The 13,608-nt window shown below is 38.1% G+C and overlaps 1 protein-coding gene across 2 annotated transcripts in view; it reads left to right on the top strand.

The window, feature by feature from the left end:
- The window catches only part of LUZP2 (leucine zipper protein 2), a 310,057-nt gene that overhangs the window by 190,232 nt on the left and 106,217 nt on the right, over nt 1–13,608 (top strand). The window lies entirely within an intron of this gene.

Here is a 13,608-nt window from a genome sequence, read left to right as displayed (position 1 = left end):
TGACTTTAAAGCCTGACTTTTGGTATTTGTTAATAGCTGCTTTTAATATTAAATGAACACAAATCATTGACGGGTAAGTATTCATCCAAACAGAAAGGCATAGATCATTACATTGCTCCTAACGCAGCTTCCACTGAGGTCAACGTCAACCACTCTGCTGAAGTAACGTTTAAGTTGGCCTTTTTGCTGTAATTAATGTGCTGTAACTCCCTTGCCTATTTTTACGTCGGCATAGTCTTTGAGAACTTGACCTATGAGTAAGGATTTACTGTATGCAAATAAAAATAACCCGTTTGTCCAGAGAGTAGTCCTGCCAGTCTGAGATGGCCTGCCACCCCTTCTTGCAACTGTTGTGCATTGGTTATTGGGTCTTAATAACAGTCTTGGTAATTGAACTGCATGCCATAAATAAGCTCTCCCAGACAAGCACAATGATTGCTTCCTGAATAATGTGAATATCGGCCAGGTCTTGCAACAAGAACAGGGACCATAAAATACAGGTGAAAGACATGTTGGACTTGGAGCTAGCCTGTAAGATTTGGATTCTTCTTTATAATGCTTTAGAGCTCGTGCTTCCGAACTGTGGCATTTCTGCAGGTATTTGAGCGCACAGTTGTGCTGGGTGTTGCTTGTAACATAAACGGGTGTGTGAAACATGGGGGTTTGGAGTATAACTATCCAAAGCTTTTTATCACAAATCACTTTTGATTTCTGAGTTACATAGGAGTGCATAATTTTGTACGTGCAGGCATTTTTTCTGACTTCTCCCAACTGGGAGTGTGTAAGCATATCATCAAGGCTCTACAAAACCTCTGCTTCTCTGAAGTTACTGAAATAAATACAAGATTTTTGCCATGATAATGAATAGTGCATATAATTAGGAAAGTATGTTTTTGTAAGACCCGAAGTGTTTTCAGTTTGGTCCCCAAGAAAAAGAAATAGAGGGGGAAATACCTTGTATTTTGACTCAGTGCATTTTTAGATATAAGTATGTACGCTTGTACATACAAAGGCTTTTTCCCCCCGTATACAATTCCTTTTTTGGTTTCACATAAGAAAGTGCAGCAGGTGGAAGGAGCTATGGTTCTGAAAATGCAGCTGTTACTTACTGATTTTTTTGTTATTTTTGGAATAGTGAACCATTCACTGCGGGAGGGAACAAACGATAGAATTATCAGAAAGCCAATACCCCAGATTTTGTAGTTAGCACAAATCATAAAATGCATATGTTAAATACAACTTTCACCCTGTAAGCAACTAATCCTTTCTCATATCTAATAATACCGTCATTCACTGTAATTGAAGTCCTTCATGCATATTTGCTTTAGTTAAACATCTAGAGTATAAATACTGCAAGGTACAATAGATCACTCTGAAAAAGAGCGGACTTGTCCTTGATAACTGATCTCATATTGTAATTCCCCTTGAGAAAACTATTCTACAGTTCAGGCACAAGCTAAATCAATAAACTCTTTAAATTGCTGTTGGGTTATATAGGTTATACTCATTTTCTAACCTTCTTGGAATGTGTAGTGGTAAATAGAAGTGTCTCCTTTACAGCCCCCTGAAAGACTGACTACTGTTCACTTTGATTGGGGGAATTTGTAACTAATCTCTGCTAAACTTGCAGAGTTTCTCACAGTCAGACTGCTCTTCAGCAATACTTCCAAGTGTGGTAGGAAAAGGTTTTTCCAACCAAGTACTTATGCTGGGGGATAAGATCTTCCCCAAGACTCCATCTGCATTAGCTGACATCCAGTAAGAGCAAAAAAGTCCAGTTGTTTTAAGTTCTCAGTGTTTCCAGGAAAAGCAATTAATATTTTTAGTTCCCTTCAGACTACACCGTTATCAGAGAGAAGTTGAATACAGATTCAAACTAACTGATATAAGCTATTTAAGTAAGTTACTTAAGTGATGAGAGACATTCAAGTGCAGTTTGTCCATCACCTTTTTTCCTAAAAAGTGTAAATCCTAAAAGTGTAAGGGTAAATCCTTGAACACTACTGCACAGAAGTACAGTTTTCAGAGAAATGAGGATACATGCAGACGAGCTGTCCTAGATATTTCCATGATCTCTTTTTTTCTTGTGTGGGTAATTCAGAGGATTTTTAAATTGTGCCTAGAGTTCAAATTTCAATTCAATTCTTGAACATCTTTTGAATGAAACTCTTTACTTTTTAATTACATATTAATATTATATGTAAAAACAAGTAACCATCTAAATGGAATGGTAAAATCTGATATTTTTGGCATTTAGGAAAATTTAATTTCTGCAATAACATTTGTGGACTGGAAGATGGACAACACACATGTACTATTGTGCAATAACCTGGGCAACATCTCCAGCACGAGATGTATGAATTTACATGTTCACAGTATTGTTACAGTGGTGCTACATCCTGTGCTCTCCAATTTTTATATAGTTGTTTCAGAGATCACTTGAGTGAGGGCCAGAGAAGACAGTGCAAAACTTAGAAAAAAAGTGTGACAGTCATGTTAAAAATAGTGTAGACAATTTCATGAAGTTATGTCTGGCTCAGTTCTGATCTAGTAAAAATGGGCTGAAAACAGAGTGAAGGAAGCTCTCCTATTTCCAAAGAGCAACGATACCCAGTATATTGAACCTTCCTCCTTGATTTGTATATATAGTGAATTTCTGGCATGTTCACATACCATTCTGGGAAATAAACTTTTGATCTCACAAAAGTGTATTGATGAAGAAGTTAGCTATGTAACGTTTTCTTCCACTGAATCCGCAATGGAAATGTCATTCAAAGCAGATACAGAATGAGAGAGGAAATGGATGTGTTGGCACAGCTGTTCTATGGCAGTTTCATATTTCTGACCGGGTTTAGTTCACGTAGTTCTTCATGCAACTGAAGGAGTGCTTATATCCCTGGGATTCTGATAAAAAAAAAAATAATATTGGAGTGATGTTCCATTTCTTGTTCCATCAAAAGAACATACCAGGTGCTGGCTGCTGCTGGAGGCATACGCTGACAAAAGGAGAGTCTGTAGGAAGTGAGATGGGCATTTGTTTTCAGCATTTGCTTTTTATATCTGTTTATTAATGTAGCTGCATTTCAGGAATCCAGAAGGATTTTCTCAACAGTGCACAGAAATTTGCATGAAACTTGATAAGGGCATTGTTCTTTGGCACTTGATTTGCATTCTGTATGTGGTAAATCTAGCTGTTCATTCTCTTCCTGAGTAATTCTCATTACGATGCATTCAGAAAAGAAGTATTTTCAATGAATTAAAAAGATTGTAGTGGGAAGGGATAGAAACATTTATATTTGCACTTGATAATGTTTTCTGTTATAAATTATGCTGGGACCTTTGGAAAAACTCCCAGATATCTGCTTTTTAGACACTCTGTGGGAACTACAAAGGGAAAAGTTGCAAAGTTGGTGAAATTGTTTCACTGTGTCAAGTCATTTAAAGAAGAAGCTGCTATGGAAAAAGCATCCAGTTGAAAGTATAGCATAGACCTGTAGTTTGTCTTTTAGTTTTTCATTGGTTTTGGATTTGATAGTAATGTGTTGATAATATCTGTGCTAATTTTATCCTTTTGGTTTTTATCCTGTTAATTTGGTAGCACAAATTATGTAACAAGTTCCCCTCGTGCTCTTGATGCTTTTTATATTATTATTTTTTAAATTCTTTCTTTCTACATTTGCCGGACATCCATAATGTAATACTTTACGTCCCTATCTCTTGGGATTCATGTAATCAATATGCAATTATTTATTTAACATCTTGTGGTAATAGTGGTTTGGCGTGGTGATTGACATATTGGAATAATCTTTTAGAGTGAAATGCTCTGATTTATTTAAAAATGTAATGAAGTTTAAGATATATTCACTCTCTAAGCAAAACTTATGCAGATCTACCATTCTCTAATTAAAACTGAATACACTCAGTTCCAGGTCAGCCAGGTTTAGTAGCAGATAGGAATCTGGTACTGGTGATATTCCTTAACTTCAAATGCCAAAGCGCATAAACAAAAATCTAACTCTTAAACTTGCTGTTTGACTTGCCTACAAAACAGAATAAGAAAATAAGTTGTTTACATTTAATGCCTTTCCAACCATGAGGCTGCCCTAACTTTTTATGAGCCTAGCATATTTTAATTCATAGCTCCATGAAGGAGAAAAAGGAGACAGTAAAATAGTATGCGACAGATTTGTTGGCAAGAGTTTCCATGATTCTTAGGAAAACGTTGAAAAAATACAGGCTGAAAGTCAGGAGAGTCTGGTGGGTATTTTTGGTTTGGGTTTTGTGGGTTTTTGTTTGTTTGTTTGGTTGGTGGTATTTTTTTAAGGTTCTGATTTTGGTAGACTGTGGAAATACCTCCTAGAGGTGGTGACAGAAGGTCCAGGGCTTTGAGCTATTGTGAAACTTGAAAGGCTGAAACACTATAAACCTTATAAACTGTACAATAGAGAATATCAAGGTCTCAGCAGGAGATGACAATAGAATATTCCATGATTTTTTTCTTCTTGAATTGTTAAACATTTGTAAGAATGTCTGGAACAATTTTAATCAACTAGAGGGGTTTTTCATTTCTTCAGTTGAAAAGCAGCGATGTTTGTTTTTTGTAATGATCTTGGCTTAATCACATTAGCACCAGAGCATGTGAAAGAAGAGAGGAAGAATCATGCCAAACAGATTGGATTCTTCACTTTTGAGCAGAACTAATGTAAAAGTCGGGATGCAACAGTAATTTTAAATATTTGTAAAGTGGGAAATTGGAAAATTAAATAATTTGTAAATTGGGAATATTTTGAAAACAAAAAAAAAAACAACAAAAAGAAATATGTTACTACAAAACAAACTTAATATAATCATATTTTGTAATGGTAGGATTTTAAATTACAAGGATTTTATTTTTTTTCCTTCCAGCACTTAACATAGAATCATAGAATGGTTTAGGTTGGAAAGGGTATTAAAGATTATCATGTTCCAACCCCCCTGCCATGAGCAGGGACACCTTCCACCAGACCGGAATGCTCCGAGCCCTGTCCAGCCTGGTTGTGAGCACTGCCAGGGATGGGACGTTTGCAACTTTTCTGGACAACCTGGTCCAGAGTTTCTCCACCCTCATATTAAAGAATTTCTTCCTAATATTTAATCTACATCCACCCTCTTGTACTTTAAAACCATTAACCCTGGTTGTATTGCAACAGGTCCTACTAAAAAGTCTGTCCCTGTCTGTCTTATAAGCCCCCGTTAGAGTACTGGCAGGCTGCTGTAAGGTCTCCCCGGAGCTTCTTTTCTCCAGGATGAACAACCCCGACTCTCTCAGCCTGTCCTCACAGGAGAGGTGCTCCAGCCCCTGATCACCTTCATGGTCTCCTCTGGACTCACTCCAACACATCCATGTCCTTCTCGTACACTGGGAGCCCAGAGCTGAACGCAGCACTCAGGTGGGCTGTCATAAACACCTCCCTCCACCTGTTGGTCACACTTCATTTGTTACAGCCCAGGATTCGCTTGGCTTTCTGGGCCGCAAACGTATACTCTGTTACTAGTAACCCAATTATTTTGTTAATACCTGCTCTCTCAAACATATAATTTTATAGTTCCATTTATAAAACATGATTATAGCTGATCAGTGAACTTTACTAAACTAAAGTTATTAAATAGTGAAACAGATGTTCAGAGGATACTCGTTGACAGTTTTGCCACGTAAAGTAGAAATATTTCAATTTTACATCAACTGAGATAACAGAGGGAATGAAATTTCCTGTAGATGTCATGATGTTGGTAAGTCCTTTTTTTTTTTATTAAACATCAGAATTAAATAAAAAATTCCAGAACAACTACAAGATTAAATTATACAGCTAGCTGACACAGAAATGTTAACCTGGCTGTACTGTAAGAGATTCTGGAAAATAGCATTGCTGGCAGTAACGTATTTAAGGGTAATAACATTGAGGTCACAGTCAGAAGTTTTAGATGTGCACTAGGAAATCAGACCAGAGGCAGTATTATGGACATAAACAATGAATAATATCAGAACTGAAAAGGGTAATGTTAACTATCAGAAAAAGAATGGTTTTGCTGTAAATGGATTTCCTATTAAGGACTAAATCCTGTAGAACTGATGTGAAAAGTCAACTCTACATACAGAGGATGTCAAGTCCGTATTTATGCAGTTCAGATTTGAATAGTTGTAAATAGTTTAATATTTTCTTTTTCAGAAGATGTTTATTCCATATTACAACTGTATTAATCCAGTAAGGATCCACTGCTCTAACTAAGATGCCTACCAAATGATAGCTTGAAGAAAAAAGGCTCAAAACAACCATCTGCATGTTTGGGAGGAGCGGTTGTTTTTCCGTGGGCTCAGTCACAGGTTTTGTACAGTCCTTCCTCCTGATGTCAATCAGCTCTTTGCTTTTGTGGCCTGTACACTTTTCAGTGTATGAATAGAACTTGTTTTTTTTTCGTTGGGCTGTTATTTTCAGTATCACATTATTCACGATGATTTAAGTTGCTGTTTCATTTTCTGGGACCAGGTACCTATGCCACCTGCAATTTTCAGAAATCTCCCTTTGCTCCCTTAGTCATTGATGGGAGCTGACATCTTAGCCCTGATGAGTCATTGAATCTACATAGCCAGGAGTCTGCCAAAAAGATGCCAGATTGTTTTAGTTTATTTACAATGAGTGCATTAAAAATATGAGGAAATAGGTGCAAAGGGTCTGATTCTCTAGCTGCTACCTTGTAGAAACCATATAAAATGCACGAGCACTGCTAGTTATTTGTGGGCTATCAAAGTTAGAATAGGATGGGCTTTTCGGTCAACTTGAGCAGTCATAGCCTGCTATAGTCATGTACGTAGCCACTGGGTGATTTTTATTTGAAGTGTTAATAAGTCAAGCCTGGACCGCCAATACCATTATTCTCGGTAGGTAGGGATGAAACGTTCTAACCAAATATTTTGCATAACTCACGAAGTTCAGCTAAATAGAAGTTTTCCTCATCTCTCCCCAAATCCCCAAATTTTCTGTTTGTTTTTCTTCCTCCCTGCTGCCCTCAGTCTGAAACAGTCTTTAGCTAATGCCCAAATACAAAACATAAAATGTAAATGCCATTGGAGTATGGAGAGTGGTTGTGTCTGACAAAGGTTGGATTTCAACGAGAGTTTATCTGCTGATCAATTTAATGCTTACATGATTTTTTTGAATGTAATTGTTAATTCATAATTGACTGAAATCAGGTAAAGTAGTTGAAACTATTATATGAACTACTATTATACTACATTATATATATATACACTATAATTATATATATACTGTGTTGCATACTGTATTTAGATAACCTGATCATTCTGTATGTTGATCATTAATAAATTACTTCCCTCCCACTGAACTTCTAGATAAAAAATGTTCCTATTTTAAAAAAGAGAAAAAGCAGCATTACAGTGCTTTGTTATCATAATAAATTATTTTCATATCATTTGATTATTTAACAATTTTAAAGATTCTTATGTTCAACTACCAGATATGTTGATGAAATCTTTTTCTGACTTGAATATAAACCACATTTATATGTAAACATCTGCCACCAGGCATATCTTCAAAAGTTCACTTTAGGAACACGTAGGCAATCATGCACTTTGCAAGTATACTCTGTAAGCATTCTTTACTGTTTATGATTCATGAAAAGGTATACAGTATACTCTTAATTATTGATGCTTTAAAAAAGAAAAAAAAAAAAAGCCAAACCCATGAGGCTGTAACCTTCTTATCATCTCACCTAATTATCTTAGATTTTACAGTAGAATGCCCTAAACTATTAATTGTAGTAAGAACAGTTGGTTTGTTTTTTTTTTAAGTGGCTTAAATAATATAACTGACAAGAGATTTGCTGAAAAAAAACATCTATTTAAGTTTATCTTACACTGCAGATTTTGTTTTAAGGGTGGTTTTTGGTTTTGGTATTTTTTTTTTGTTTGGTTCTGTTTTGTCAGGGACATTAGTGTACCATAAATAATTAAAATCTTTATAAAGGTTTTATTTCAAAGACGGGTTTTGTAAATCTAGTGGGAAAACAAAATCCATTTTACTTTGTCCTGATATAGTACATATTATTCAGGGAGAAATAAACTCAGTCCTTATTTTGAAGACCAAAAGCTTAACTTCTAATATTTAAGGAAATATCAGTCAGAGGCAGAGCGGTCTCTGGTGTGCAAGTCTTTCTAGTTACTAGACATTTATCTCTGGTGCATATAGGAAATTAGAATCTGTTGAAATGTTTACTATAATCTATTAAATCATGTCAGTAAGAATAACAGACAAGTCAAAACAGCTGACTAAACCTAACACTGTAAGCGAATATCATTCCCTTGAAAACAAATGATATTGGGATTTACACTGACACTACACCAATAGGTTAATGGTAAAAGCAAAACAGCTTGCAATTAGATGACTATGATGACCTTAATGCGCAGAGTATTACTAAACTGTTATGTCTCATAATGAACATTTTTAAAAGCATATTCATGTACTGAAACAATAAATATTCATTTTAATCCCAGGTGGATATGCTTATAATGACACTTTATTTTGCAGAATGGTGTAACCTAACATTCAGAGAACAGATTTAATGTGTGTATAATTACATAGTGACATTCCTAGGAATGGGTTTAATTTATGTTGGCCACATATAATCATACTGCAAATAAGTAAAGAGTCCTGACAGTTTTGGAGGTTCAGATTTCAGAGAGTCACTGGGATTTCAGGGTGTTTGTGGCAGGGTGGTACAGTGCTGAGATGTCAGTCGCCTTCTGCCAGAATTGTCCTGTTGTGCAAAATCGTCATCCAAGTTCAGCATAAGTGGATTGTTCAGTTTAGAGTTTATTTTTCTGGCTTAAGAATCCATTCTCTTTGCACACCCACGTAACTGGTCACTGAGTTGAACATTTCACTGTTTTCCTACTAAAGATCCTTCTCTTACTTTCTCCCACCCGCATGGCAAGGGACGATGCCATCCTTCCTAAAGACCCCTGTGCTTCATTCAGGCAGATACCTACATACAGATGAGGTATTTTTTCAATTTAAATCTTCTCTGATTTCAGAAGAATTATGCTGATTAAGTCTTGTTGATATCTGGTCCAATTGCTTTACATCTTGCAGGTTTTTTCTTCATTAGATAATCTCGTGAGTTAATCAAATTCAGAGGAGTTTGCTCATATTCATCAGGACAAAATTCTCTATTTGTGATTATATATTTTTTAATTACTGTGTTTTCAAATATGAGAGGAACATTACTATGTCATAGTGGAAATATTTTTTTTTATTTTTTTTTAAGTCTAACAAGCTTCAGAAAATACACTGTGCTTCTCATACTATGCTTTCACACAGCTGCAGAGTGTGGGCACGCTGATGTGGAAAAGTTACTTTACTTCTCGAATGCCCTGCCTATTATACTTACAATTATATTACATATGTGTGTGTGAAACCTTCCAAAGAGTGCTTATCAAATACATGGGAGACCAAAATTCGGTTATTTAGAATTCAAGGGAAGAATAAGAAAAACAGTTGACCGTAGATCTTTCATTACCTGGATTCTCAGAATCGGGTTTAATATTAAGGAAGTGCAAAAGTGAAGAGATATTCAGTTTTGAGGGAGTGATATCGGGTGGTTGGTGGAATTGAATGCGCTGTTGGCGGTGTAACTTTGAGACAGTTGAAGGGAAGCACTTTGCATGTCTTGCTAAGCAGGTTAAGCACCGGCAAATTCTTTTGTTCACAAAAAGAACTTCACAAAGGAAGCACCTCCACGGGATGGATGGGCTGGTAAGAAGCTCATCAGGGGCAATGAGCTCAGCAAAATTAGGGGAAGGGTATTTCAGACAGAGGGAGATCCCAGCACCTAGTCCAGAAAGACCCAAAAGAAGTTGAGACAGCATGCGAACTAATTAAGGGGAGAAGCAAGAGAATTATTTGATTGATGAATGGGAAACAAAGTGTTAAGTAATGAAAGAGTTGGGTGACTTGTAACCAATGAGAGCTGGTGGTTTTGTATAGTAAACTGTATAAACAGTGCAAAAGTTGTGACATTCGGGGAGCTGGGCTTTTGGGGGTTACCACCTAGCTCCCTACTTTGTGCAAACTAGAGTAAAGAAATAAGGAACACCTTGACGTGGTGTGTGAATTGGTGCAGCCAATGAATCTGCTTAAGGGGCCAGCATAAGAATATGAGAGTTCTTGTATAATCTAAGTACTTTATGATTAGACTACCGTGTTTACAAGTTTACCTTTTTTTTTTTTTTTCCTTGAATTGCACATTGTTGGTCTAAATGATGCAAGTTTGCAATGTAGAAGTGGAAGGGACCAAAATAGATGGGCTAATCTGAGGGATTGTTGGTTATCACATGAGTTCAAGGTTGAATTTTACTGTTTTCCAATACATAGGCACTATTCTTGGACACACTGTTAAGAGTCAAAGCTTGATATAATATGGTCCAGAAGTAAAAACCTTTCAGGATGTAATAGTTAATAGATCTGATAGCTGTGACTTGTGTCTTCAGTCTTTCCTTTTTTATTTTTTTTTTCTTTATCTCCTTTTAATTTTCTTCTAGTAGTTCAGAGGGTTTGGGTTTTGTGACCCTCTGTGGTAAGCTGGTTGTTGGCTTTTTGTCTCCTCCTCACTGCCTAGTGTGTCATAGAAGTTAATATATATAAACTATAGAAAATACATGTGTATGCATAGTTTACATTAAATTTAATTTATGAATTCGGGAAATGTCCTAGTTTATGCAGATTGCCATGTATCACTATTTACAAGACAACCGAGTGGAACCTGTGCCAATGAATACCCAGGGGGCAGCATAATTGGCTGCTTGGGACAGATGGCTTTTAAATGTTCAAATTAAACTGGAATTGGAGAGGGGTGTTACTTTAAAGTGATCGTTAAAACAGAGAAAAGAGTGTTACCACTTGCAGATTTTTTTTTTTAAATAAAAAATAATAATGCAGGGCTTCCCTTTAAACAAAAGCAGGACATTTCAATGGCAAAAGACACCATCAAGCAATCAAGCAGAGCACTATCTGTGATGCTTAAAGAGGAATGAACTGATGACCTTATTGAAACTGCCTGACTACTTTAGGAGGAGGAAATTCCTCCTTGACCTCTGTTCATTGGTAAATTAAAAAGGGAGTATTCTCTGAAGCTTATCAGGCTGATTACACATAATGTTGTTAACTGCTGAGGTGAGCCAGCTCTGTTGCAGTGATGTATACCTTGTTTAAAATCACCCATAGCTGGAGTGGCAACAAAAAAACCCCTGCAAATGTTTCTGTATGAAACAATACAGGAGATTTTCTTTACAGTGAAGTAAGGACCAGAATGCTAATATTTATCAGGTATTCTAGCACTAGCTAGATATAATTCATATAGGTTCTTTCATGCAATTTGATAAAAAAATTGAACCAAAACTTCTATTGTAAGTAATGCAAAATTCTGGAAGGTTCACAGTCTCAGCATATAGGTTGTCCTGTAAACCCTTAATGAGTTTGACTGTGATTTCTATTTGAGGTAATTTATTTTTTATAAGTTTAGTTACCTATATCAAGGATAACGAGATAACTTACAAATGGTAGGCACAGCTGAGTGCTGGAATTGTCTCCTTACACTGACTTCACCCTGTGCCGCCTTAGAGTCATTTTCAGAGGTAGTTATTATTCCCCCACTAGATCTACGCTTTTTCTTTGGGTGAATGAATGGAATTGAAATGGTCTGAAACCATAGTTTCTTGAAATAAAATTCATCCACATATTGGAAAGAAAAAATATTTTACTGACGGGTGAGCTTTTAATCTACCAGCTATGGAGTATTAGAAAGACTGTAGTTTTTCCATCCTGGGAAAATGTAACAATCGGGGGGGGGGGGAAGGGAGGCGTCTCTCTCCTCCTCTCCATTTCAGCTTTCCTGTAAAAGAGAATTTCCACTGTAAAATTAATCAGTTGACCTAGCAACTGTGCTGAAGGTCTTCACTGAAAGTGGTGGGTGCCACGTTGCAGACCAAAACATCTCAGTTGTTCTATTGCAACAGCAAGCAGAAATTGGGGATGTTTTGAGTTTCATTAGACATGTAAACTTGAAGAACTCTATGCTTTTTAACTAGCAGCATTTGTTAAGACAATTTGCCTAAAGCCTTGTGTTGATGAAAGATGTTTTATTCACTTTCATCTCTTCTTGGTATCCAAAAGTATCACAGAATGGTTCGGATTGGAAGGCACCTTTGGAGATCATGTAGTCCAACCCCCTGCTAGAGCAGGTCAGGCAGCATTGTGTCCAGGCGGGTTTTGAATGTCTCCAGAGAAGAATACTACACAGCCTCTTTGGGCAGCCTGTGCCAGTGCTGTGTTATCCTCAAAGTTCATAAGTTTTTCCTGATGTTCAGACGGAACTTTTTGTGGTGCCATTTGTGCCCATTGCCCCTTGTCCTGTCGCTGGGCACCACTGAAAAGAGCCTGGCCCCGTCCTGCTGGCACTCGCCCTTAAGATATTTGTAGACACTATAAGATTCCCCACCTCAGTCTTCTCTTCCCAGCCCCAGCTCTCCCAGCCTTTCCTCACGAGGGAGATGCTCCGGCCCCTCATCACCTTCGTAGCCTCCGCTGGCCCCTCCCCAGCAGTTCCCTGTCCCTGGAACTGGGGAGCCCAGCACTGGGCACAGCGCTCCAGGTGCGGCCTCACCAGGACGGAGCAGAGCTGGGGGAATCACCTCCCTGCACCTGCTGGCCATGCTCCTCCTCATGCACCCCAGGAGCCCAGTGGCCACCTTGGCCACACGGGCAAGCTGCTGGCTCGGGGGCAACCTGCTGCCCACCAGCAGTCCCAGGGCCTCCTCTGCAGAGCTGCCCTCCAGCAGGTCAGCCCCGGCCTGTGCTGGTACAGGGGGTTCTCCCTCCCCAGGTGCGGGACCTCACACTTGCCCCTGCTGAGCCTCACCAGGTCCCTCTCCACCCAGCTCTCCAGTCTGCCCAGGTCCCACCGAGGGGCAGCACAGCCTCTGGTCTGTCAGCCACCTCTCCCAGCTTTGTGCCATCAGCAAACCTGCTGAGGCGCACTCTGTCCCTTCCCCAGGTCACTGCTGAGTCCCTTGGACAGGACCTGGGACACCGTGAGCTGCAGCCCTCCCGACCACAGCCCTCTGCGCTCTGCCACGCAGCCGGCTCCCAGCCCCCCTCACTGCCCACCGATCTGACCCACGCTGTCAGAGCTTACCCACAAGGGTGTTAGGAGAGCATCATTTAATACAGAATACTTTTTTTCATAAATTTATCATATTACATGAGCTGTCTACTGCTACTGATATTAGAAAGCAAATTTAATTTGCTTTACTGAGGTTCTTTGCTAAATCATATATTCAAAATCCATCAAAGAAGCATTAAGATTCCTGTTTAACTTCAAGGTCTTGGATCTGATAATAAAATAATACTGATGTATTGTAGAGTTGAGGTCCTTTCCCCCCCCCTTCTTAGAACCACAGGTACAGCAAGGACAAACAAAATAAAGTTGTAGAAGGAATAGATGTTTCAATTCACTGATTGGTCTTCCTCAAAAGCACAGTTGTAAATGAATAAGTAT

This window comes from Falco peregrinus, chromosome 9, assembly GCF_023634155.1.
Source record: "Falco peregrinus isolate bFalPer1 chromosome 9, bFalPer1.pri, whole genome shotgun sequence".
Taxonomy (NCBI): Eukaryota; Metazoa; Chordata; class Aves; order Falconiformes; family Falconidae; genus Falco; species Falco peregrinus.
Note: the sequence above shows the minus strand (reverse complement) of the source record. Positions and strands in the feature narration are given on the sequence as shown.